Source organism: Monodelphis domestica, chromosome 4, assembly GCF_027887165.1.
Source record: "Monodelphis domestica isolate mMonDom1 chromosome 4, mMonDom1.pri, whole genome shotgun sequence".
Taxonomy (NCBI): Eukaryota; Metazoa; Chordata; class Mammalia; order Didelphimorphia; family Didelphidae; genus Monodelphis; species Monodelphis domestica.
In genome coordinates, this window is record NC_077230.1 from 371,123,182 (window position 1) to 371,148,743 (window position 25,562).

Consider the following 25,562-nt stretch of genomic DNA (forward strand, 5'->3'; position numbering starts at 1 on the left):
GGGGGTTACACAGTTAGGAAGTGTCTGAGGCCAGATTTGAATCCAGTCCCTCCTGTCTCTAGCTTGGCTCTTTATCCACTGAGCCACTCAGCTTCCTTACTCAGGTTTACTACTGCATAAGACACTTATTGACTGTGAGATCTTGGCCAAATCACTTAATCTCTTAGTCTCAGGTTCTGAAAAATGGGAATATTAGCATTTCCCCCACCGAGTTGTTGAGAGAATATAGGGAGAGTGCCTTGCCAAACTTAAAGTCCTCCAGAACCCAGAGCTGCCACATTAAGGTAAAGCCACTTTACCTTCCTGCCCACTCCTAAGTCCAGCCCCAGACTCCTGGACCCTCCATGGAACCCTAGGATCCAAGGATCTAGACTGCAGGCACACAAGGGACTATATAGTCCATTCTCCTTGTTATTTAGATGGAAGAAACAGCATTTGAAAGGCCTTGACCAAGATCACACAGCTAAGATGGAGTAGAGCTGGGGTGACTCTTAGGGTGGGCCAATTGGCCAAATTGGGAACCCAGTTTCCCAGAATTTAGAGGCTTGCTCTAGTCAATAGAGCACATGGAAGTCCCATTGGTGTGAATTTGCCCCCCATAAGGCACAAGTGACAGGACCTAATGAGGGACAGGCATGAGGGTGGGGAAGGAAGATGGCAACCCATTGCGTCCCACAATGAGTGATTCACTGACCAGCTGGAGATTACCTTTCATTTTTCTCTCCTGTCTCATTGAACATTACCTCCTTTCTTACATTCTGTGACCTAGCCCAATTGGTCTTCCCTCCATTCCTTACAGAAGAGGTCACCTCCCATCTCTGCCCCCCAGGCCTTTGCCCTGACAGTGCTATACTTGGACTGCCCTATTCCTACCTCCACCTTAAAAAATCCTCCCCCTTCTTTTTTTAGGGTTCTGCTCCAGCACCACCTTCTACATAAAACCTTTCCTAATCCCCAATTCCCCTGGCAAACTGCCACTTATTTAAGAACATTGGACTCCTGCTGTGTGTTGATTCTCTTTACTGTAGCCTATAGTCTATAGAGACTTCTACCCACATGTTATCTCCTCTGACAGAATAGAAGCCCCCTGAGAGCAGGGACTACTTCGTTCTTTGGACTTGTTTGCCCAGTCCTCAGCACAGTGTGTGGCTCATTACTGACACCCAATAAATGCTTCCTTGTGGATTGATTGAACTTACGCCCATGGGTCACAGCCTGGTCCCTGCCTCTTGTTCCTCTGGGCCAGGGGACGTCGGAGGCTTCATGTCTGAAGGGCTCTGCCGGGATGAAGAGAATGGGAGCTGTTACCATCAGGCTTGAGAGAGGGCCAGACAATTCTTTATTCAGGAGCAGGCATGGGGGAAGGAATAAGGCAGCTGGCTTGGAAGAGAAGAGTGTGGCACATGAACTAGCAACACCCAGCTCCACGGAGCCTGGGATTTCGACTGGGAAGCAATCACCTTTGAGAACATCTGAGTCTCACTCTTTCACTTTACAGAAGAGGAAGCTTAGACCCAGGGAGAGGAAAGGACACAGCCACTAGCAGGGACAGAATCACAATCCAGGTCCTCAGTAACATCTCTCTCTCTGTACCCTGGCATGGCATCCTTTACACAATGCTGAAGATCAGGTAATCTGAAACTGATTATAATAATAAAAATAATAGCATTTAGATAGTGTTATGAAGCTTGGAATGTACTTTACAAATATTATCTCATTTGATCCGTGGAGGGAGGTACTGGTATTAAACCCATTTTATGGATGGAGAAACTGAGGCAAGCAAAGGTTAAGTGTTTTGCCTAAGGTCACATAGCTAGGAAGTGTCTTCCTGATTCCAAGGGTAGTACCCTATTCACTGAGCCACCTCACTACATCCACATGCAGAATTCTATTTCCAGACTTGCTTTTCCCTCCTGGGGAACATTATCAATGCTCAGCAATAAAGCAATACATGCAAAATCACCTGAAAAACGTGTGATGCTAATATCAGTGTTGGCGAGAAAAGCATAGTTCACTGATTAGAGATCTCTGCTGAGTTCCAAACCAGGAAGACTTGGTTTCAAGTGCCACCTTGGATCTACATTGCGCATGTGATCGGGGAGTCATTTCACCTCTGACTACTCTAGGCAGCTCTGTCCTAACCTCATTAAGGGGGCCAGGATCCCCTCTGGCATCCTGCTGGGGCATATGGGCCTATTCAAAGTATAAAATAAAATGCACAGGAAACCAAAGGTTAGTGAAAATAAAGATGTCATTCTGAAGCTCTGCGCATCATTGAGGTCACAGGATCTTGGCTACTGTCCTTCAAACCCCGGCTCTCATCATAATGTAATTGCTGAACCTTGTTTTCCTCATCTGTAAAATGAGGGAAATACTTATACTCTAACCCTCTAGATGTGGCTGGGAAGAAAGAATAGGGTGAATCATCCCACATGTGGGTGGGATGGGCAAGCAGGAACACTTTGGAGAGATGGAGAGGGTTAGGGTCCTATCAGTTTCCTCTATAGATCTAGACATGTGAGCTGTAGCATTATTACTCCCTGGAGTAGAGGATGGAGAGGCAGTAATAGGACACACGTGCAAATAAGATTAGCTAGATTACAAATGACTCCTGGTTCAATAAAACTGGCTTTTTGTTCTGTTTCTCACGCATGACACTTTCCCACCTCCCAGCCTTTGCATCAGCTATCTCCCATGTCTGGAATGCTCTCTCTCTCTCCTTATTGCTCCTTTTAGAATTCTTAGTTTATTCCAACAGCTTATCTCAAGGACCTACTTCTACATGTAGCCTTTCCTGATCTCCCCTGTTGCTGGTGCCTTCCCCTAAGTCACTTTGTATGTTTTGTATCTATTTCACTTATATACAATTTTGTATCTATTTCATTGGTATCTCCCCATATGTATATATGTACATGCTATCTCTTTGGGCTAGACTGGAAACTCCTTGAGGGTAAGGACTATTTCCCTTTTGCCTTTGTGTTTGGAGTATTGCATAGTGCCTGGCACATAGTAGGAGCTTACTAAATGCTTGTGGATTTACTGATTGGGTAGGATGAGGACAAAGACAGACAAAGGACTCAGAAAATTTGAGGAAGAAGAGACGACTTCTAGTTGGGGAAATCAGTGCCGGCTTCAGTGAGGAAGAGGCAACTGAGCTGAGCCTCAAGGAAGGGGAATACTTTCAAGATGTAAAGAGATTGGAAGAAGGCATTCTAGCCCTGTGGGACTGTTCACTCCGGGGTGCAAAGGAACAGTCTAGTTTGACTAAAATACAGAATGGCAAATCTCGTCTCAGACACTTCCTAGCTGTATGACCCTGGGCAAGTATTGAATCAATACACATTATTGATTCAAAGACAGAAACTAAAGGTTTTTTTAAAAAAAGGAAAAGATGGGGAAAAGATGAGAGCTGAGGACTTCCTTATCACAGATGCTCATCCTCTTACACACATGTCCCCCAAAGGTGTGTCTAATCATACACGTGTTTCCTATACCTCATTGGTCTGTCTTGTGCCTAACAGTGCCTGACACTTAGCAGGGGCAAAATAAAAGTTTCTTGGTAGATTTCCAGTTGTCTGTCATATTATTTGCATTTGCTACCTTGCCTCTAAGAGGTGTGTCCTCTTACCGGCTGGCCTTCCAGCCCCTTGTGGATTGGTCTAGTGTTTAGCAAAGCCTGGGGACATAGTAAGTCCTCTCACATACATATGCCCTTCTGGCCCTTTGCAGGTCTGTCTTTTGTAACTTCCCTGCCTGTCACAAGTCTGTCTAGTGCTGAGCACTATACTTGGCACATAGTAGGTGTTTGATAAATGTTCATTGATTAATTGTCATATATTTAAGCACTTTTCCCCCCTCACTAAGAGGTGAGTTTTATAGCTTGAAATGGGGAGAAAATAATCAAAATTACTATTGGAGGACCTGGATGAAGATATCCATCTTCCTTCCTTTTCTCTCTCTGTCTCTCTTTTTTCCCTTCCCTTCCCTTCCCTACCCTTCCCTTCCCTTCCCTTCCCTTCCCTTCCCTTCCCTCTTCCCTTCCCTTCCCTTCCCTTCTTTCTTTGTTTCTTCGTTCCTTCGTTCCTTCCTTCGTTCGTTCCTTCGTTCGTTCGTTCGTTCGTTCCTTCCTTCCTTCCTTCCTTCCTTCCTCCCTTCCTTCCTTCCTTCCTTCCTTCCTTCCTTCCTTCCTTCCTTCCTTCCTTCCTTCCTTCCTTTACCATCTATCTTAAAATTACTACTAAGTATTGGTTTCAAGGTTAAGAGCGAGGCAATTGAAGTTAGGTGACTTGCCTAGGGTCATACAGCTAGGAAATGTCTGAGGCCAGATTTGAACCCAGAATCTTCCATGTCCATGCCTGATTCTCTATACCCTGAGCCATCTAGCTGTCCCTAAAGACATCATGCAGAGCTACTCTCTGGAAGTTTGTTTTAGGGAGTTTCAAAACATGGAGACAGCTGGGGAAAGGCATTAACTATCTGGCCCTGATTTGGGTGTAGAGGGCAATGTAACTAGGAAGAGTTTTGAACAATGTTGGCCATAGCTCTTAGCCAGGGCAGAAAGAATCCCTAAGGAGAAAGTTCAATTCCACTTTTCCCCCTGCTCAGGCCAGAGAACAATGTATCCCTTGGCTTGGCCTCAGATTAGAAAACCTGAGATGACTTACAGGAAGATGTGATTCCTGGGCTCCTGGATGAAGGCATCCTCTGCTAGCAGCAAGCTTAACTCCACCTGTGAAAACAATAGCATCGCTTAAGAGAGAAGCTGAAATGAGCATGGCTAGAGGCATCCCCATCAGTGTCCTCCTCCCATGGACCCCTGAGGACATAGCAGTCTCCCCATGCATGGTGCCTGACTCCTGGAGAGAGTTTAGATCCTAAGGTGTGGCCCCACTGGCTATATTCCTTTTGGGATAATAATAATAATAATAATAATGAAAATGAAAAATGTCTACAGTTTTAAACATTGTCAAGCACATTCCTTTAAGCACGATCACCCTCATTTTATAGGTAAATGCCTGGTCCCTGCTAAGTGCTTGATCTATCTACCTACCCACCTACCCCCTCTCTCTGACCCTTGAATCTCTCTATTCTATTTCTTTACCTCTGTCACTTATCTATACCTTTCAATATATCTAAATCTCTATATATTCATCTGTCTATCCATCTCTCTCTCTCTTTCTATCTATCCATCCATCCACTTATCTATCTGTCTGCCTATCTTTTTATCTATCAACCTATCATCTATCTATCTTTCTTTCCATCTATCCATCTATCCATCTACCCATCTATCTATCTATCTATCTATCTATCTATCTGTCTGTCTGTCTGTCTGTCTGTCTGTCTGTCTGTCTGTCTGTCTATCTATCTGTCTGTCTGTCTGTCTGTCTGTCTATCTATCTATCTATCTATCTATCTATCTATCTATCTATCTATCTATCTATCTATCTACCTCTTTCTCTATTGATCTCTACCTAACTACTCTCTGTCTGTCTATCCACCCATCTATTTAAAAAGGAGCTGAGACCAGGAGAAGGTAAATGACCAAGGTCACACCCTACATATCAGAGTTAAGATACGAACTCAGGCCTCCCAACTCCAAGTTGCATTTCTCTCACTGGTCTTTCAATCAATCAGTTAATCAGCATTTAATAAGTGCCTCCTTTGTGCCAGGCACCATGCCTGCCACTGAAGATACAAAGACAGAAAGCCAGATTTCTATCTTTAAGAAACTTACGTTCTGAGGCACCTAGTAGCACAAGCACCAGACCTGGAGTTCGGAGGACCTGGGTTCAAATATGGCTTTGGATACTTCCTAATTGTGAGACTCTGGACAAGTCACTTACCCCTGATTGCTTAATCCTTGTTGCTCTTCTATTTTAGTATTGACACTAATCTTATAATCAGAGAGATGCAAATCAAAACAACTCTGAGGTATATCACCTCACACCTAACAGATCGACTAACATGACAGCAAAGGGAAGTAATGAATGCTGGAGGGATGTGGCAAAGTTGGGACATTAATGCATTGCTGATGGAATTGTGAACTGATTCAAACATTCTGGAAGGCAATTTGGAACTATGCCCAAAGGGCGATAAAAGACTGTCTGCCCCTTGATCCAACCACACCACTGCTGGGTTTATACCCTAAAGAGATAATAAGGAAAAAGACTTGTACAAGAATATTCATAGCTGTGCTCTTTGTGGTGGCCAAAAATTGGAAAATGAGGGGATGCCCATCAATTGGGGAATGGCTGAACAAATTGTGGTATATGTTGGTGATGGAATACTATTGTGCCTAAAGGAATAATAAAGTGGAGGAATTCCATGGGAACTGGAACGACCTCCAGGAATTGATGCAGAGTGAGAGGAGCAGAACCAGGAGAACATTGTACACAGACTGATATACTGTGGCACAATTGAATGTAATGAACTTCTCCATTATTGGCAATGCAGTGATCCTGAACAACCTGCAGGGATCTATGAGAAAGAACATTATCCACATTCAGAGGGAAAACTGTGGGAGTAGAAAAACAGAAGAAAAGCAACTGCTTGATCACGTGGGTCAATGGGGATATATGAAAATAGGTCTTGATCAATGACACATGTAAAACCCAGGGGAATTGTGGGTTAGCTAAGTGAGGGGGTTGGGAGGAGGGGAGGAAAAGAACATGAATCTTGTAATCATAGAAAAATTCTAAATTAATTAATTAAATAAAATTTTTAAAAAATAAAAGAATTGATATTAAGACAGAAAGCTAAAAAAAGAAAGAAAGAAAGAAAGAAAGAAACTGGCATTCAAATAGAGGAGACAAAACATCTTTCTCTAGGTATATCCAAACCACACTTCCATTCTAATGGCCCTCTCCCCTTGGCCACCTTTCTCCTGCCTAGGAAATCTTCCCTGATGAATGAAATATAACTCCAATTATACCATGCTCTCCTCAGCCCTTGTAAACTATCCTGGATCTGAATTATCTGTGGTCCAGGGACAAGAGCTCTGGTCTTGGGATCTGAGGGAGAACTTGGGTTTGAATCCTAGTTTTTGTGCTAGGGACAACCTCAGACTACCTCCTTCCCCTGTGTGACCTTCTATTTTCAGTACCTCTAAAACAAGAGGGGAGGACAAGGTGGCCTCAGAGGACCTTAGAGCAACAGTTGCAGGATCTTGGGCTTGCTAACATGTTTGAAGCAACACATGAATCAGCCCAGCCCTGGCCTGGAGGTCAGGGATGCCCTGGCCCCTATTCTACTTGCTGACTCGTTGCTTTACTCTGGTCAAGTCACTTCCTCACTCTGATGGTTTCTTCATCTTTTAAATGGCGTAAGCCCTGCACGACTGACCTCCTTAGCCGCTGGGATGAGATAACGTCTGGGAAAAGACTTGGCCTCCATGATCTCGGCCTCTTCCAGATCTTATGACGTTCAGTGAGTCCCATCTCTGGAGTGGGGGAGCTCCAGCCTAGGCCAGCAATGGCCCTGAACTACAAGATGGCATCACCCCTGGGGAGCAGAGAAGAAGGCTTCCAGAGGTCAGCTAAAGTGAGGATGGAGCACTCGAGCTCTCACTCCAGCTGGAGGCTAAGAAAGAACGGCACTCGCTAGGTCTAGAGTAGTGGATCCCAAAGCAAAGGTCAGGCCTTGAATCCTAGAGCAAATCCTTGAAGGACAATCCAGATAGTCTTGAGTCTTTGGGCAGTAGTTTCTAAACATTTTCTTGTTAGGAGCCCTTTACATTCTTAAAAATTATTGAGGATGCCTCCCACTCCCATCCCAATGAGTTTTTGCTTATGTGGGCTTTATCTGCCAATATTTACTATATTAGAAAATAAATAAAAAGCATCTTAGTATTATTATGAAATAGTGTTGACCTCAGAAATATCTTGAAAAGAAAAGAAACTGACAGTGTAATGGAGGAGACAACACATCCTTCTCAAGGCATATGGCAACCACCCTCCCATTCACGTCACCCAAGGATGATCTCCCCTCGGCCTCCTATACCCTGCTTGGGAAATGTTCCTTGATGAATGAAATCTAACTCCAATTATACCATCCAGGAGGACCACCAGAGGCCCTTGGACCACACTTTAAGAACTCTTGATATAATGGAAAAGTACTTTGGCCTGGGCACTATGAATCATGAGAGACTAGAGGTCAAAACCTCCCTCAGACACTTACCAGCTGTGTGGGGCAAGTTATTTTACCTCCTTTCAGCCTCAATTTCTTTTTCTGTAAAATGGGTCTAAAAAGGGCCTTTTTCCCATGGTTGTTGATGAAATGAAATAACACATGTTCAGTGCTCTGAAAATATTAAACTACATTAAAAATGCTAGCTATTATCATATTTTATTTATCATTATTATTTTAAAATGAAAGTCCTCATCTTTTTGATGAAATTCAAATTGAAAGGTGCATTTCACTATTATTATTCTCATATGTTTAATGCTCTATAAATTGTTACAGGTATAGATAAAATAACGCTTCTTAGAGTTGAACAAAATAGTATTATATATGGGGGCAGCTGGGTAGCACAGGACTAGAGAAAGGAGGTCCTGAGTTCAAATCTGACCTCAGATACTTCCTAGCTGTGTGACCCTGAGCAAGTCACTTGACCTCCATTGCCTAGCCCTTACTGGTCTTCTGCCTTAGAACCAATACATAGTAATGATTCTAAGACAATAAGTAAGGGTTTAAAAAATTGTATTATATAATTATATATAGCAATATACATGAATATACAGTAAGTTCATAAAACATTAATCTATCACTTTAAATAAATATGATATATTCATTTATTATAAAATAACCCCTTGTAATTAAATACAAATTAATTTTGTTGTTTATGTATTTTAGTTTATGCATTTCAAGACATTATTCAGGGACAGACCAGAGAGCACAGTGGATAGAAAACCAGGCCTGGAGTCAAGAAGACCTGAGTTTAAATCAGGGCTCAGACACTTTCTAAGTCACTTGACCTCAATTTCCTTACTCTTGTCACTATTCTATCTTATAATTGATACTAAGACAGAAAGTAAGACTTAAAAAAAAATTATTTTGGTAAGGGGACCACAGGTCTCACCAGACTATCAAAGAGGTATGGGACACAAGAATGGTTAATAACCTCAGATCTGGGGGGCAGCTGGGTGGCTCAGTGGATTGAGAGCCAGGCCTAGAGATGGGAGGTCCTGGGTTCAAATTTGGCCTCAGACACTCCCCAGCTGTGTGACCCTGGGCAAGTCACTTAACCCCCATTGCCTAGCCCTTACCACTCTTCTGTCTTGGAACCAATACACAGTATTGATTCTAAGATGGAAGGTAAGGGCTTAAAAAAAAAAAAGAGCCTCACATCTGCTACAATTCCCTCATTTGACAGATGGGGAAACTGAGGAGGCAGTGTGGCATAGAGATATGTACACTGGATTTGGGATCCAAAGACCCGGGCTTGAATCTTGCCTTTGCCACCTGTTCCATGGACATGTTGCTTTGGGATGTAGCTTTTGTCATTTTGTACAAGAGCTTTGGAGCTGATGCCCTCTATGGGTCCAAAGTTGATGAGGAGCAGACAGAACCCTGGTCACACGGCGACTAAAGAACCTAAAACAAGTTCTTACTTCTGAAAGGGCATTCCCACAGCTACTGAGCAGCACCAGCTACTTTGGTGGTGATGTCCCTCCTCCTTCAAGCCAGCCGGGAAGTATTCTGCTATTTCTGGACTCATTGCAAACTTGAGAGCTTCAGAGTCAACCAAATTAACAAAAAGGTCCATGATACATGAAGGTGCCTCGGGGGGAAAGCATATCTACTTCTTTCCTTCTCATCACCCCTTCCTTGTGCCCCAAGTTCAGTTAGACTGATTTCAGCCCAGTGGAATTCCCTTATACGTAGACCTGAGATCATAGACTCAGACCTGGAAGGGCACTGAGTCCTGAGGCTGAAAGAAGTTAAAGAACTTGCCCATAATCACACAGCTAAAAAGTGTCTATGGTAGGATTTGAATTTGGGTCTTCCTGACTCCAAGCCCAGCACTCTGGGCACTACTTGCCTAATCCGGTGCTGCCTTAGAGCTGAGGCCCACAGGTTGCAGCAGGTCCAGGAAAAAGAATGGCATCTTTGTTTTCACTCACCTCTGGCTCTCTTTGTAATCTTATTTTGCTTTTTTATAATCTTTGTATTTTTGTATCTTGTTTATTTCATGCATTTAATAACATTATTTTCAAAAAGACCCATAGGTTTCATTCATTTAGACTGCCAAACAGGCTCAGGGCAAAAACAGATCAAGAACAAGGCTTGCCTTAGAGAGAGGAGGATTTTGTTTTCCTTGAAGTGGTAAAGGAAGGGTTCCAGCTCAGGCTTCTAGCATTATTATTATTTCATTAGGATCCATGAAAGAAGAATAGGGGGGTGGGGTGGAAAGAACACTGTATTTGGAAACAGAGGCCCTGAGTTTGAATCTTAGCTCTGTCACAGAAGTAGCTAGGTGGCACAGTAGTTAGAGCTGGGTCTGGAATCAGGAAGAGCTGAGTTCAAATCTGACATCAGTCACATAACCTTCATTTGCCTCAGTTTCCTCATCTGTAAAACAGAGATAATAGCACCTACTCCCCAAGTGTTGTTGTGGGGCTCAAATAAGATCATATTAGCAAAGTGCTTGTTTCCTTCCTCCTTTAGCAAGTCTCTTCATCTCCCTGGGTCTCAACTGTAAAATCAGGGCTGAGATTAGAGGGCTTGAAGGTCCCTTAACAACTCTAAATCTATGGTCTGATTTTCTTTTTTGCAAAATCTCATTCAAAAAGCAGAATTGGCGGGACAGTACGCATCCTCAGGAAAGACCTCTGAGGGCAAGAACTCAGGGGAGGGGACCGCTCTTCCCACTGTGCACCCCACTGACCTGCTTTTCAAATGCTGCCTAGGAATGGTCTGTGTGTTCTGCAGAACTAAATCTTATTATTTCTGTCCCTCCCAGTAGGTTCTATCACACTCATCATAATAATTGCTAATAATAGTTAACATTTAGAGAGCACCTACTATGCGCCAGGCACTGTGCCTTCATAAGCCCTTTACAAATATTTCATCCAGTCCTTACCACAACCCTGGCACATTATAAGAGTTTAGTAAATGTTTGTTTGAACTGACTCAATGTCAAAGGCAGGATTCCAACCAGATTTTCATACACCAAATCCAGGCTTCACTCAACAAACCTGAATTTAGGGAGAGTCAGATGATCCCTCAATGTATATAGTGAAGGGCAGCTAGGAGGCTCCATAGATAGAGCACCAAGCCTGGAGTCAAGAGGTCTTGGGTTCAAATCTAGCCTCAGATACTTCCTAGTTTTGTGACCTTGGGCAAGTCATTTAATCCTATTTGCCTAGCCCTTGGTCTTCTGCTTTAGAATTGTTACTGAGACGGAAAGTAAGGTTTTAAAAAAATGGAGTGGGGAGTTGCTTCCCTACTCTGCTCAGTCCAGTTAAGATGATCACAATCACAGAAAATAAGAGGCAGCAAACAGAGGTTACTGTGTACAGTGTTAACTCCTTAAAAAGTGTGAGGTTTCCCAATGGAACTGGTAGGACAGACATGTCCCTAGTGGTCTTTAAAAAAGTGAAGCTTGCTGGCCTTAGACACAACACACAGTGGAGACAGTGGAAGCAGGGAGCTCTGGGGAATGTAAAGGGCATCAGGGAGGAAGGGGCTTCTTCCTCACCCCCATCAGCTATGGCAGCTTGCTGAGAGTTCTACATCTATCTGGGAGCAGAAGTAGAAATAACTTCAGGGGGCATCATCCATGAGGGCTGAGAACAGAGCTCCCCATACCCCTTCTTACAGAGTCTTCATGCTGTTCCCTGATGGTCACGGTCTCTGCTGGGTGTCACTCAGCTTAGCTCCCTGGGTCTGCTCCTCTATATGACTTAGCCATAGTTGATGGTGGCAGGAAGTGGGGGGAGGTGGGGAGGAAAAGAGGGAAATTTCCTGTGCTTGCTGTCCTTAGGTAGGAGAACGGGAGTCATGCTTCATTAAGCTGTTCCCTGCCTCAATCACTTTGACTCTGTGTCCAAGGCTGGCAATTTAAAAAATGTCAAAGGTCACTAGGGACACGGGCAAACTTTGATTCAGCAAGCTGCCTTTCCAATTCTATCAGGTAAACCTCCTTTTAAAAAAATCTTGTCTTATGTGTTAGAATTGATACTAAGACAGAAGAGTAGTAAGGGGCTAGAAAATGGGGGTTAAGTGACTTGCCCAGGATCACACAGCTAGGAAGTATCTAGGGCCAGATTTGAACCCATATCTTTCTAATTCCAGGCCTGGTACTCTATCCACTGTGCTGCTTAGCTGTCCCTCATCAGATAAACCTCTTCCTACTTGGTAAAAGATCAATAGGGTAGACATTCATTGTACTTTGTTTAACATGTCACCCAAGATAAGGCTTTTTTTGCCTGTTTTATGTCCCTCACTATTATTATTTCAACTGCTTCATGGGGGGGATGGAGTAAGTGGGAATGGAACCCACTCTTCCCCATTGGGTGCATTTAGTCCTTTAAACATTGCATATACTGACTGATTTGTTCCTTCCAACCCTGTTAGTTAAGTGCTCTTAAATTTTTTTATTTTTTATTTTTAGCAGACCTGTGATTTCATCACAGTAGGGAGATTCCTATGAGGAACTTCCTCTCTCAGTACGAGTCAGCACCTTCTCTATCATTTATAGTCTTCCCATCTACCCCACTCCCCAAACTTAGAGAGTCTTAGAGACCACCTGGGGCAGAGGGAAGCTAAATGACTTCCCCAAGATCACATATCCAGAATGTCTCAGAGGCAGGACTTGAACTCAGGTCTTTCTGACTTTGGGTCCAGTGTTCTCTCCACTGTACCACACTCCCTCTACTGCCAGAATGACGCACAGAAAGAAACCCTGGAGGTTCCTTATGGGGTGAATGCTGTTCTGATAGGCTGACTGACCTCCTAGAGGCACGGGGAGGGAAGGAGAAAGGCTTACCCTTCGCCCTGCTACTTCCCGGTCTGTGGCCAAGAGTGAGGAAGACCTAGAGCCTCAACAATGCAGCCCTCAAGGCAGGATGGTAATGCCAACCCTGCAATCATAATAATGGCATAATTACCATTACAAGCTGCCATGGATTAAGACAGAGTGTGGTGTATATGCATACAGTTTACCCAGCTCTGCCCACACACAGGTTCTGGTCAGAATATTATATAACATCTGGCTATAACAAGTAGGATCAATCCGTCAGCACTTATTAAACACCTCCTGTGTGCGAGGTGCTGGGAGTATAAATGCAAAGAGGGTATATATAGGAATGTGTACATTAACATATATACACACACATCTATGATATATAATCCATAGATATGTGTGTATGTATGTGTATATATAGCAAAGTAATTTTAAGCAAGATGGCACACTAGAGGAGTTTTCTTTAAGGAAGTAGCCATGGTCTCAGAAGACCTCTAGTCCAACCTATACCTAAGCAAGGATCTCTTTAAAGCTCTCTTGAAAATTAATCATCAAAGGGACAGCTGGGTGACTCAGTGGATTGAGAGCCAGGCCTAGAGACGGGAGATCTTGGATTCAAATCTGACCTCAGACACATCCCAACTGTGTGACCCTGGGCAAGTCACTTAACCCCCATTGCCTAGCCCTTACCCCTCTTCTGCCTTGAAACCAGTACACAGTATTGATTCCAAGATAGAAGGTAAGGATTTTTTTAAAATTATTATCAAGCCTCCACTTAAAGAACCCAGTGATAGGGAGCTCACTATTTCCCAAGGAGTCCATTTCACATTGGGGATACTTAGAACTATTAAGAAGACTTTCCTTATGGAACATATCATAAGACTGCCAAAGACACTTGGTAAAGACAAAAACCCTACCTGAGTCATCCTTAACTTCTTATCCCCACCCCTGCCAGAGAGTGAGTTCTGCCCCAGGACCAACATCATCCTCCAGTCCTAACAGGAGGGAAACAGCATGGGCTTTGAGCAAGGCCAATCATTGTGGAACAGGACAAGAGAGGTTGGGGGGGACAGCTGCCACTGGGATCAGCACAGCATGAGAAGAGCCAGCCTAGGAGTTAGGATGAGCATACACTGAGTCACCAAGGCATGGACTGAACAGACACAGAATTGTTGGAACTGTTCCTGCTGAGGACAGAAGGGGTGATTCCTTACTTCCGCCACCCTCCTCCTCCTCCTTCTTCTTTTCTCTGTCTATGACCCAGATCTCCAATCTTTATTTCTTAAGAGTTTGTTGGCTTTCTGTTTTGCTATTGTTTGAAAGTTGGTTTCTCTTTGTGAATTTTAAAACTACTCCACATCTTAAGATAAATGTGGTTAACCATTGCATTACTCTCTATATGTACATTGCGCAAATGTGCCAAAGGGAGAAGCAATATAGCCAATGAAGGGGAGTGGGGAAAGGAAGAAGGAGAAGGAGAGGGGGAGGGAGGGAGAGAAAGAAAAAGAGGAAGGAGATTCTTTTTGATTTGTGGCTAGACATATTTCTTGGCACAGACCCTTAGAAGAAACAACAAAATAATTGATTCATTTTATATAACATCCTGGAATGGTAAGAAAACTTGGATTCAGTTCTTAGACAAGTGGGTTAGCAGCTTTACTTGGGGGAAAGATTGTGATAAGCTGGAGATGCTCAGAGAGACAGCCCCTCAACCACTTTCCTTTCCCATTGCCTTCCTATGGGGTTAGAAGGGAAACCCTTCTTCCTGAAGGAATGACTGGAGAAAAAGTCATGCCCAAAGGGTAGGACAGAGGAATGATGAAGAAGGAATGGCCCAATCCACAGAAAGATGGGGGACAAGCAAGGGGGAGTAATTAAGCATTTCCTCCTTGGCCCAATGAATCACTTCCCACAGCTATATGTACCCTGGGCCAATATCTGCCTTTCTGTGGCTTCTTCTACTTAGTTGGCTCCTAGTTGAATTCTCTGAAGAGGAAGAAGACTATAGTGGAAAGAATTTTGGAGAGCAAGGGTGTGGGTTGAAAATACTGGCTAGGTCTTGTATGGCCTTGGTCAAGTCATTTAACCTCTGTGGGCATCAGTCTCCTCATCTGTAAAAGACTGATCTAAATGACTCTACCAACCACTGAGTCATTAACAAGCATTTGTTATTATTTTTCAGTCATTTTCAGTCATGTCTGACTTTTTGTTACCCCATTTGGGGTTTTCTTGGCAATGATACTGAAGTGGCTTGTCATTTCCTTCTCCAGCTCATTTACAAATGAGGAAACTGAAGCAAACAGTTTGAAGTGATTTGCCCAGGGTCACACAACTAATAATTGCCTCGTGCCACATTTGAAATCAGGAAGAAAAGTCTTCTGATTCCAGATCTTGACTCTATCCACTATGTCACCTACCTGTCTAAGCAGTTATTAAACAACTGCTATGTGCCAGGCATGGTGCTAAGGACTGAGGATACAAAGCAAAAAACAATCCCTGCCCTTAAGGAGCTCACAGTCTAATGGAGAAGAAACATGAAAACAATTACATACCAACAAGATATACACAAGATACATTGGAGCTGATCAATGGAGGGAAGGCACTAAAATTAAGGGAGACCAAGAAAGACTTCTTATAGGAAGGAAGAATTTATCTGAAGCCAAGGAAACCAGGAGGAAGAGGGAGAACATTCCAGGCACGCAGGGAAGCCAGTGAAAATGGACAGAATTGGGAGATGGATTATCTTGCTTGGAATCCCACACCATAAATGTCTTAGTTGAAGGACCGTCAAGAAGAACACATTAGGCTGGTGTTATGTTCTCTAGGACTGGTTCACTTTTATCATTGTGTTTTTAATGCCCCACACAATAAATACTGTGTAGCCCATTGTAGATGTTTAATACATTCTTGTAGATTGACTAATTGGCTAATTTTTCTGCTTGGCCTAACAAGGTCAAACTAGAAATAATGGGTATGAGATGCAGAGAGAAAGATTTAGAGTGAACATAAGGAAAAATGTCCAAACTATGATAGTTCCCCCAACATGGAAGTTTCCCTTCCCTGAGTCCTGGTCAGGGATGCTGTTCAAAGATTTCCCAGACCTGAGAGACCTCTGACTTCTGTTCCAATTGTGATGCTGCTTCTCTTCTTCCCATTCCCAGCCCTCCCGTGAGTCAGCTCTGCTGTCTGGCTCTCAGGTTTCATTTGTAGCCCTCCCTGGACAATTTCCTGCAGTGATCCTGAACCCTTCTGGCTTTAGCATGCATTGTTGGTAGGGTGTATTCTGCTGGATCTTAGATGTGGGGCTGGGTGGGCAGGAGTGAGGTGTCATTGACTGCCTAGGCCCTCAGGATGGTCATTGGTGCCCTACCTGCCTTCCCTATTGGGCTCTGCAATCTAGGCAAAGAGCCCAGAAGGAGCACCTGCCTCCAAAGTCTTTGCTTATTGCCTATGAGTTCTCTCTTACTTTCATTTTTATTTTCTAGGTGCGGTAGTTCTGGATAATTGTTTTATAATTTCTTGAAAAATGGTACCCAGGGGTTTTTTTTGTCTTACATCATTTTCAGGGAGCCCAGTAATGATAGTTTCTCTTCCCATCCTATTTTCTTGGTCAGTTGTTTTTAATATTAGACACTATAAGGGTTTTTCTAGGTGGCACCAGAAGAGTAAATACCATGAGGGCTCTTCTAGGGGCAGCTAGGTGGCTCAGTAGAAAGAGAGCCAGGCCTGGAGACAGGTGGACGTGGGTTCAAATTAGGCCCTCAGACACTTCCTAGCTGTGTGACCCTGGGTAAGTCACTTACCCTCAATTGCGAACCCACCCCCCCCTTACCATTCTTTTGTCTTGTAATTAATACTTAGTATTGATTCTAAGATAGGAGATAAGGGTTCGCATTTTTTTAAGACAAGTATAAATTGATTTGGATCCTAGGCAAGCCAATTAGTATCTTTTATCCTCAATTTCCTCATTTGTAAAATGAAGATAATACATCAAAGTATTGTTCAGAAAATCAAATCAAATATTTGTAAAGTAACTTGAAAACTTCATTATTTAAAGAAAAGCTAGGTACTATAATTATATTGTTCTATTATGTTTAATTGCATTGTTTCCTTTTTTAGCTCTGTTTGCTTCATTCCATTTTTCATACTATCAACACCTGGAACTGGTTGAAGTCAAGGGCTAATGCTTCTTTTTTTTTTTTTTAAGCCTTTACCTTCCATCTTGGAGTCAATACTATGTATTGGCTCCAAGGCAGAAGAGTGGTAAGGGCTAGGCAATGGGGGTTAAGTGACTTGCCCAGGGTCACTCAGCTGGGATGGGTCTGAAGCCAGATTCAGACCTAGGACCTCTCATCTCTAGGCCTGGTTCTCAAACCACTGAGCTGCCGAAATCTCTCTTGTTAAAGACCACCTGCTCTATACCCTGCCCTCTTCTATAAGTAGGGCTATAGATGGGATCATGGAGGTGATGATAGGGGTGCCTTGGCATTGGCTCTAATTCAGAACTTCTAATGGCCTGTTATTTGGGCTTTTTTGCATGAGATGGGGATTGCAGCAGTGGCCTCCTCCTTGTTTCATCTCCCATATGTGGATTCCCTGCTTCATGTGGTACTGTCTTCCATTCTTCCTTAGGGGACTCTAGAGGGAACTAAGTTTGCCTGGAGCCTTTCTTTCTCATGTTGTCATCGTGGTCTGGCCAGTTCGTTACTGAGAGCTCTCCTCTAGGATCTTTGGGTTTTGCTGCCCGAGTCCCTTATTCCTAGATTGCCCATACCCTCTTCTTTGGTCTTTGGCCCTTCAATCCCTTGCCTCCTGTCTTCGGTCATCATTGCCACTGCCTGACAACTCTTTTCTGGACTTCTCGTCTGGCTCGACCCACAATACCTATTTCTCTGCACTGGCTAGTGTTCTTGGCTTTGACCCTTTCCTTGCTGGCTTAAGGAGAATTCACAGATGCAAGAAACTAGAAGATGAAACAGGACATGATTATTTCATGAGTGCTGAGAAAAACAGGAGATGGATATCCATGGGAGGGAGAAAACACTTTAGGATAGGGATGGAAAACGATAGCACCTAGTGAATACTTATCAGAAACAAGCCATGTGAGCCTGTGCAAAGCATTTAACCACCACCTCCTCTTGTGCCCAGAGGAATTTGGTCCCCCAAGAGGAGAGGCACATCAGATGTGTGGGCCTGCCTGCTCTTAAAGATTTTTCTACAATGTTCTCAGTGATCCTGCATAAAGAAGATAACCTTCTATCTCCACACTTTACTTCAGTGCCAAAAAAGCAGTTATCTTGTCTACTTCACACTTTAGATAAATAAGGCTGAAGGGGCAGCCAGGTAGCACAGTGGTTAGAGTCAGTTCCCTTTGCCAAACCCTTATTGCTCTTCTGCCTTGGAACTAATACATGGTATTGATTCTAAGATGGAAGGCAAGGGTTTAAAAAAGATAAAAGGATACACAGTAAGCATCATAGCTGGGATTCTAGTTCAGGTCTTCCTGACTCTAAGCCTTATACTCCAGAAAGCAGACAAACTGACAGTCAAACCCAAGCCCTGGTTTTAAAACTGGAATTGTTCCCGGTATACCCCATTGACCATACACTAAAAATCAACCAATCAATCAATCCCTGATCTTCTATCTTAGAATCGATACTGTGTATCAGTTCCAAGGCAGAAGAACAGTAAGGGCTAGGCAATAGGAGTTAAGTGATTTACCCAGGATCACACAGCTATCAAGTGTTTGAGGCCAAATTTGAACCCAGAACTTCCCATCTCTGGGCCTGCCTCTATTCACTGAGCCCTCTAGCTGCCCTGTGACCATACATTTTGAAATCACTGGAGTAGAAATCAAAAAAGTGAGGCAGGATAGAGTAGAGGAGTGGAAGAATGTGAGGAACTCAGATGACATTGAGTACAATTGACAATTCTGCTTTAGAGACTTCAGAATGAGTCCAAGAGAGCAGATACTCAGTTCCTACTTGGGAGTCTGGGGCTGGGGTGATTAGGTAAAATACCCTAATTGCTTCAGAGGACCTTGGTCCCATTTGCAGCTCTGCTGTTTACTATCAGTGTGACCTTAGACCAAACCCTTCCTTGTCTCTGTGTCTCAGTTTCCTCATCTGTAAAATGAGGGAGTTCGACTCACTGTCCTCTAAGGCTCCTTCCTCCCTAAACCTTCACTAGGTCTAGGATCTTCTGCTGCTCTCCTCTCACATTCTCTCTGCCCCCCATGCTCAGCTAGCACAGAAAGATCTTCACACTCCTGAGCTCTCCACCACATCCCATCCAGGAGGCTGGATGCCCATGGTGGTGCCCACCCCATCTCCTAGAGAGGACACGGGGTGGCTACTCTCTCTGGTTTGTCTGTACTGTAAGGGTGTCCCTCCTTGTCTCTCCCATAAGTGGCCAGCCAGCAGGCTAAGGTCAAGATTAAACGTTGGCTGGGAAGGCAAATGAAATACCTACTTCTACGGGAAATGGTACGGCTGAGTCAGGAAAAGCTGCTCCTCTGAGTCAGGCCAGAGGGTGGGAATAAGAACCAACCCAAGGGAGGATGCTGCCCATTTCTCAAGAGTCAACATTTCTAGCAGTGCAGAGACATGGGACAAAAGTAACTACTACACCAAAGCACAGAATACTGGCCTTAGAAGGGGCCTTAGTGATGATAGTAACAGCAATAATGGACTCTTCCCAGCTGTGTGACCCTGGACAGATACTGCACCCCTATTGCCTAGTCCTTACCACTTTTTTGCCTTGGAACCAATACACAGTGTTGATTCTAATATGGGAAGTAACCCAGTAATAATCAAGATGACAGACTAGATGGAAAGCCTTAGAGTTACAAAGATCTGAGTTCCAGTTCTGCCTCTGACATATTCTGACTATGTGACTTTGGACAAGTCTGATTATACATTATGTAAGCTTTTACTACACTCAAGGAATTTTGGAAATGCAGGTGCTGCTCTGCATTGAGTGAGGAAGTTTCTCCATTGGAAATTCCTCACGCCAGGGAAATTTTAGGTCTGTTCCCCACCCCACCCCCATCCCCTGCCCCTTTCCCCTCATGAGAGCACTTTAAAGTTTATAGAATATCTTATGCCTGTCTGAGTCTACCAACATCCTGTGAGGACAGTGGAATGGGTACTCTTCTCTCCATTTCAAAAATGAGACTCAGAGAGGCAAGTGATTGGTTCCTGCTCCCACAGCAGTGTTGGTGCCAGGATTCAAACCCAGATTTCTCCTGGCTCCATGCCTAGCATTCATTCTGCTATATAAAATTGCCTTGGAGGATCATTCGGTCTTAAATGTGGAGAATCTCAGCCCAGAGAGGGAAGTGAAATTGCTCACAGTTAACCCAGCTAGCCCACGGCAGTCAGAACTTGAACCTGGTTCTTCTAACTCCAAGGTCAGTGTTCTGTGAACCAGTGCCCTTCTGCCTCCCTCTCTTTAGGTCTAAGAAAAGAATTCCTGTAATTGGCCTGAGAGAAAGAGACAGACAGACAGACAGGGAGGCAGAAAGAGACACACAGAGACAGAGAGGAGAGAGACAGAAAGTAAAGAAAGAGCTAGAGCAAGAGAGACAGATAGAGAGAGAAAGAAAGAGGAAGAGAGAGAAAGACAGAGGGAGAGAGAAAGGAAGAGAGGAAGAAAGGAAGAGAGAGGGAGAGAGAGAAAGAAAGAGGGAGAGAGAAAGGAAGAGAGAGAGAGAGAGAGAGAGAGGGAGAGGGAAAGGGAGAGACAAAGAGACAAAGAGAGAGAGGGAGAGGGAAAGAGAGAGAGGGAGGGAGGGAGGAAAGAGAAAGAGAGCAGAGAGAGAGGAAGGGGGGACAACACAGAGAGACAGAGTGTGTGTGTGTGGGCCTTCAGGTCACACAGGAACCTTATGGGAGGGGACTATGCCTTGGTAGATGATAGAACTGGGGGGAGGTTTGTTGATCTTGGAGAAAGAGCCTCAGCCACAGACCCAGGGAGAGAATTATCCCTGACCTTCTAGGCAGACATCCAGCCCCTCAGTGGGGTAGATCCAACCCCTGCTCACTTCCTGTGCCCTAGATGTCAGAGCAGAGGCTATGGAGGGAGCCCAGTTCTGGCTTGGAATCCAGGAGGTGAAGATGGGGGTCGGGTGGGGTGAGGGCTCTGTCTGTCTGTTGCTCCCAGCTAGCCATGTGACCCTGGACAAGTACATGTGTGCTTCTTCAGGGCCAAGCTTTACCTTCATCAAATGGGGATAATGATCCATCCCTGAATCTATTGAAAGAATGAATAAATAAATACTTTTTTATTCATTCATTTGTTTATTTATTGTTTCTCTACCATCACATGGAAATAACCTTGAGGCTAAATGGATGAAAGAATGGATGGATGAATTTTGTTCATTCATTCACTCATTCATTCAATTTCCCCTTTAACAAATGAGGATCATAACCCTCACCCTGAATTAATGAATAACTGATTTTCATTCATTCATTCATTCATTCATTCATTCATTTCTTCTTTCATTCATTCCCAGACACTTGTGCATCACTTACTTAAGGCCTTTACTTAAACCTTTCCAGCTGAGGTTTCTGGTCCACTAGCAAAGCCTTTGAGAACTTCGGGTCCCCTTCATAGTAGATATTAGATATTAGTATTGTAGATACTAGAGGAGAAGTTTAGAGAGGGTTGAAGAATCACCACTCCCACTCCCCCCTCAAACCACCTGCCAAAGATCCCCATAATATGAAGGAAATTTACCATTAATTTCTTTGGGTTTTACACACACACACATGCACAGATCCCACAGGATGGAAAGGCTCAGAGAATTATAATCTTCATTGGTGGGGAAAAGCCTCATATATTCCAGATCCAATTTGTCAGTACTATTAATGGGGGGAGCATGGATTTAGGACAAAAGACTGTGCCTAACTAACTCCTGTTCCTAGATATATTGTGTTTTCCACTTTACAAAGTTCTGTCCCCACAACACTCCCCTAAACAGGTGTTGCAGGTGCTATTATCCCAACTTTGCACATAAGAGAACTAGGATTGGGAGAGAGATGGCGCCAGATAGTTCAGAAATGGTTGGTCAAGGACTGAAACTTCAAAACCCCCATAGCAAAATATAGCCAGTTTGCTTCCTGTCTAAGGAATTTCTATATATCCCTTATTGTAAGCTTTTACCTTCGGTCAGAAAGCCAAGGGCTGGGCAAGGCAGGTAAAGTGACTTGCCCAGGGTCACCCAGCTGGCCAGATTTAAATCCAGGTCCTCCTGAGCCCAGGCCTAGTGCTCTATCCACTGAACCACCTAGCCGCATTTCTATATATCCTTTAAAAACTTAACTCATAGGCCACCTCCTCTGTAAAGTCTGCTCTGATCATTCAGTGAATCAGTTCTAGATTTAGGGGTAGAAGTGAACTCAGAAGCAATCTCTCTAGTCCAATTTCCCCTTCCTCTTCCCTCTGGTTTTTTACACACGAAGAAGCTGATGTCCATGGAAAGGGAAATGACTTTCCCAAGGTCACATAGGTAGAAAATGACCAAGTTGGGGTTTAAACTCAGTTTCTGACTCCAAATGTAGCCCATTCCACTGTACCATACAATCTCCTAAAAAATGAGTAAGCATTTATTAAGCAACTACTAAATATTCTTCAAGGTGCTGAGAATAAAAAACAAAAGTCTTGAGTTCAAGGGGGTTACATTCTATCAAGAGATACAGATACAAAAATAAATACATGTGGAATATTTACCAAATACATCTGGAAAATATTGTGAGGAGAAGGCACTGCTCCTTCTAACAGAAGACTGTTACATGTCTGGTGGGACATGTAACAGAAAGCCTTCATCTTAGGAGGCGAGGCTTGAACTGTCTTTTTTATCTTTAGAACCCTCACCTTCCATCTTAGAAGCCCAAAGCAAAAGAGTGGTAATGGGTAGGCAGTAGGGGTAAAGTGACTTGCCCAGAGTCACACAGCTAGGAAATGTCTAAAGCCAAATTTGAACCCAGAATCTCCCATGTCCAGGAAGGGAAGGAAATAAAGGAGGGAAGGAAATAAAGGAGGGAAGGAAGGAAGGAAGGAAGGAAGGAAGGAAGGAAGGAAGGAAGGAAGGAAGGAAGGAAGGAAGGAAGGAAGGAAGGAAGGAAGGAAGGAAGGAAGGAAGGAAGGAAGGAAAAGAAGGAAGGAAAGGAAAGGAGGAAGGGAGGCAGAGAGGGAAGGAAGGAAATACTAACCAATCTTGGGTTAGCCATTTTCCTTTCATTTGTGTGTTTCATTAACTTATACTTGCACAATCGATAGAACACTGGAGGTGGAGTCAGAAAAACCCAAGTTCAAATCCAACTTCAGACACTGAATGAGCTGCTTTACTGATGCCTGACTCAGTTTCCTCATCTGTAAAAGGGGGATAATAATAGTACCTACCTCCTAGAATTATGATGAAAGTCCAACAAGATCCTATTCCTAACACTCTTTGCAAGTCTTTAAGTACTACGTAAAGGCTTGCTTTTTCTGAATATATAGTCTCTTTTTTCCTCATCAATAGAGCACATCCTCATGCTATGGAGTGGTGGTGATAGGAGGCAAAGGAGAAAAGGCCATTTGCCAGACTGTTGGGTACCAAGTGGGAGCCAAAGAAGAAGAATTAGGGGTTGGGCCAGCAGATCTCTGAGTCCAAGAGTCAGACAGGCTCAGAGATTAGAAAATTCAGGAGACTGGAGTCCTCAAATTAGATCAAGATTAAGGAAAGTGTAGAAAGAAGTGAAAAGTGGGAGTCTGGGGGCCAAGGGCAAAGGTCCCCTGGGCCAGCTCTAAAGAGGAGCTGGGGGCCTGGGAAGCTGCCTGGCCATTCAGGTTTGAGGCCCAGAACTGCTTTCCCACACTCCACAGACTGTCTTGCTCTAAGCCAGAAAAATCCCACATATAAAAGCAACTGATTTGAGAAGGTCAGGACATGGAGCAGGAAGAATTCAGTAAGTAATGTAACTTAATGTAACTCAAGGAGACACCAAGACTATTCCTCTTTGGGGGCCTCAGTTTCCCTATTTGTAAACTAGAAGTTGAATTTAAATGGTACCTCTGGGTTCTTTGGGGTGGCTTGGTGGATAGAGGGTTAAGCTTGGGGTCAGGAAGACATTTCTTCCTGAGTTCAAACCCAGCCTCAGACATTTATTAGCTATGTGATCCTAGGCAAGACTCTGGGAAGTCACATAATCTTTTCTTGCCTCAGTTTCCTCATCTGTAAATGAACTGGAGAAGGAAATGGCAAACCACTCTAGTATATTTGCCAAGAAAAGCCCAAATGGAGTCATGGAGAATCAGACAGGAAATGAAAATGACTGAATATAAATCCCTTTGTGAGTACCATGCCGGAACAATGCCTGGCATTCTCTCGTTTTTGTTTGTTTTTTTTTTAATTAAAACCCTTACCTTCCATCTTGGAGTCAATACTATGTATTGGCTCCAAGGCAGAAGAGTGGTAAGGGCTAGGCAATGGGGGTCAAGTGACTTACCCAGGGTCACACAGCTGGGAAGTATCTGAGGCCAGATTTGAACCTAGGACTTCCAGTCTCTAGGCCTGGCTCTCAATCCACTGAGCTACCCAGCTGCCCCCCTGGCATTCTCTAAAGACGTGATTGTTGAATTGAACCTAATTTGCTTGTGAGTTCTCTCTCTTCTTGTTGTTCTAGGTATATCATGCTAGGGCTGTTAGCTGCTGTCTAGGTCCTATTCAACCACGGTGTATAAGGCAAAGCACTGTGCTGGGCCCTCTGGGTTTGTGCTGCTCCAGGGTCCCTCCCCAACCTCCTCCTCCACACCTGGGGCAGTCAAACAATGCTAGAAAGCTCCAGCCATAACCACCATCCAGCTGGGGGCTGCCTGTATCAATGGCACTTCTGGGAGTCATTAAGGGAGCTATTGCCATAGAAGGCTGGATCTCCCACTCTGGGGGAAGAAGGCCCAAGCTGGCCTCCAAACTCCCATCTATCTCCACTCCAGTCCTTCCTCCACTCAGCTGTGAAGCCAACCATGTCACACTCTTAGCCAATCAACTCCAGTGGATCTGGGTCAACTCCAGAATCAAATAGAAAACCTTTGTTTTGGTGCTTTGTGGTTGTTGCTTAGTCATTTCTTCAGTCATGTCCAATTCTTTGTGACCCCAGTTGGGTTTTCTTGGCAAAGATACTGAAATGGTTTGCCATTTCCTTCTCCAGCTCATTTTACAGAGGAGGAAACTGAGGTCAACTGGGTGAAGTGCCTTGCATAGGGTCACACAGCTAAGGAGTGCCTAAGGCCAGATTTGAACCTAGGATCTAGCAGTTCCAAGTCTGGTTCTCTATCCACCTAGATGCCTCCAGACTGTACTTTCTGTCAGGTGAGGAGATGAGTGCCACATTGTTAGAGGTATAAACTGGGGCTATAGGATTCCTTTGTCCACAATTCCTAGACAGCTAAGTTTCCACTCAATTTCCCCTTTCTCTTCTTCAAAACTTTGTACAGTGGCTTGGGGTGAAGATTGTCTCATCATAATGGGCAAAATGAAATCAGAACCCAGGACACCCACCAGAGGCATGATGTGCCTAACAAATGGAGAACATTTCTGATTGGACTTGATAAA

The 25,562-nt window shown here is 43.9% G+C and overlaps 1 protein-coding gene across 2 annotated transcripts in view; it reads right to left on the reverse strand.

Moving 5' to 3' along the window:
- The window catches only part of HIVEP3 (HIVEP zinc finger 3), a 651,964-nt gene that overhangs the window by 84,110 nt on the left and 542,292 nt on the right, over window positions 1–25,562 (reverse strand). For both annotated transcript variants that reach the window (XM_016422541.2, XM_007492922.3), the window contains 2 exons: window positions 4,665–4,729; window positions 1,200–1,277 (listed from right to left, as the gene is read on the reverse strand). The gene's annotated coding sequence lies outside the window, so the exon portion shown is untranslated. The remainder of the gene's footprint in view (window positions 1–1,199; window positions 1,278–4,664; window positions 4,730–25,562) is intronic.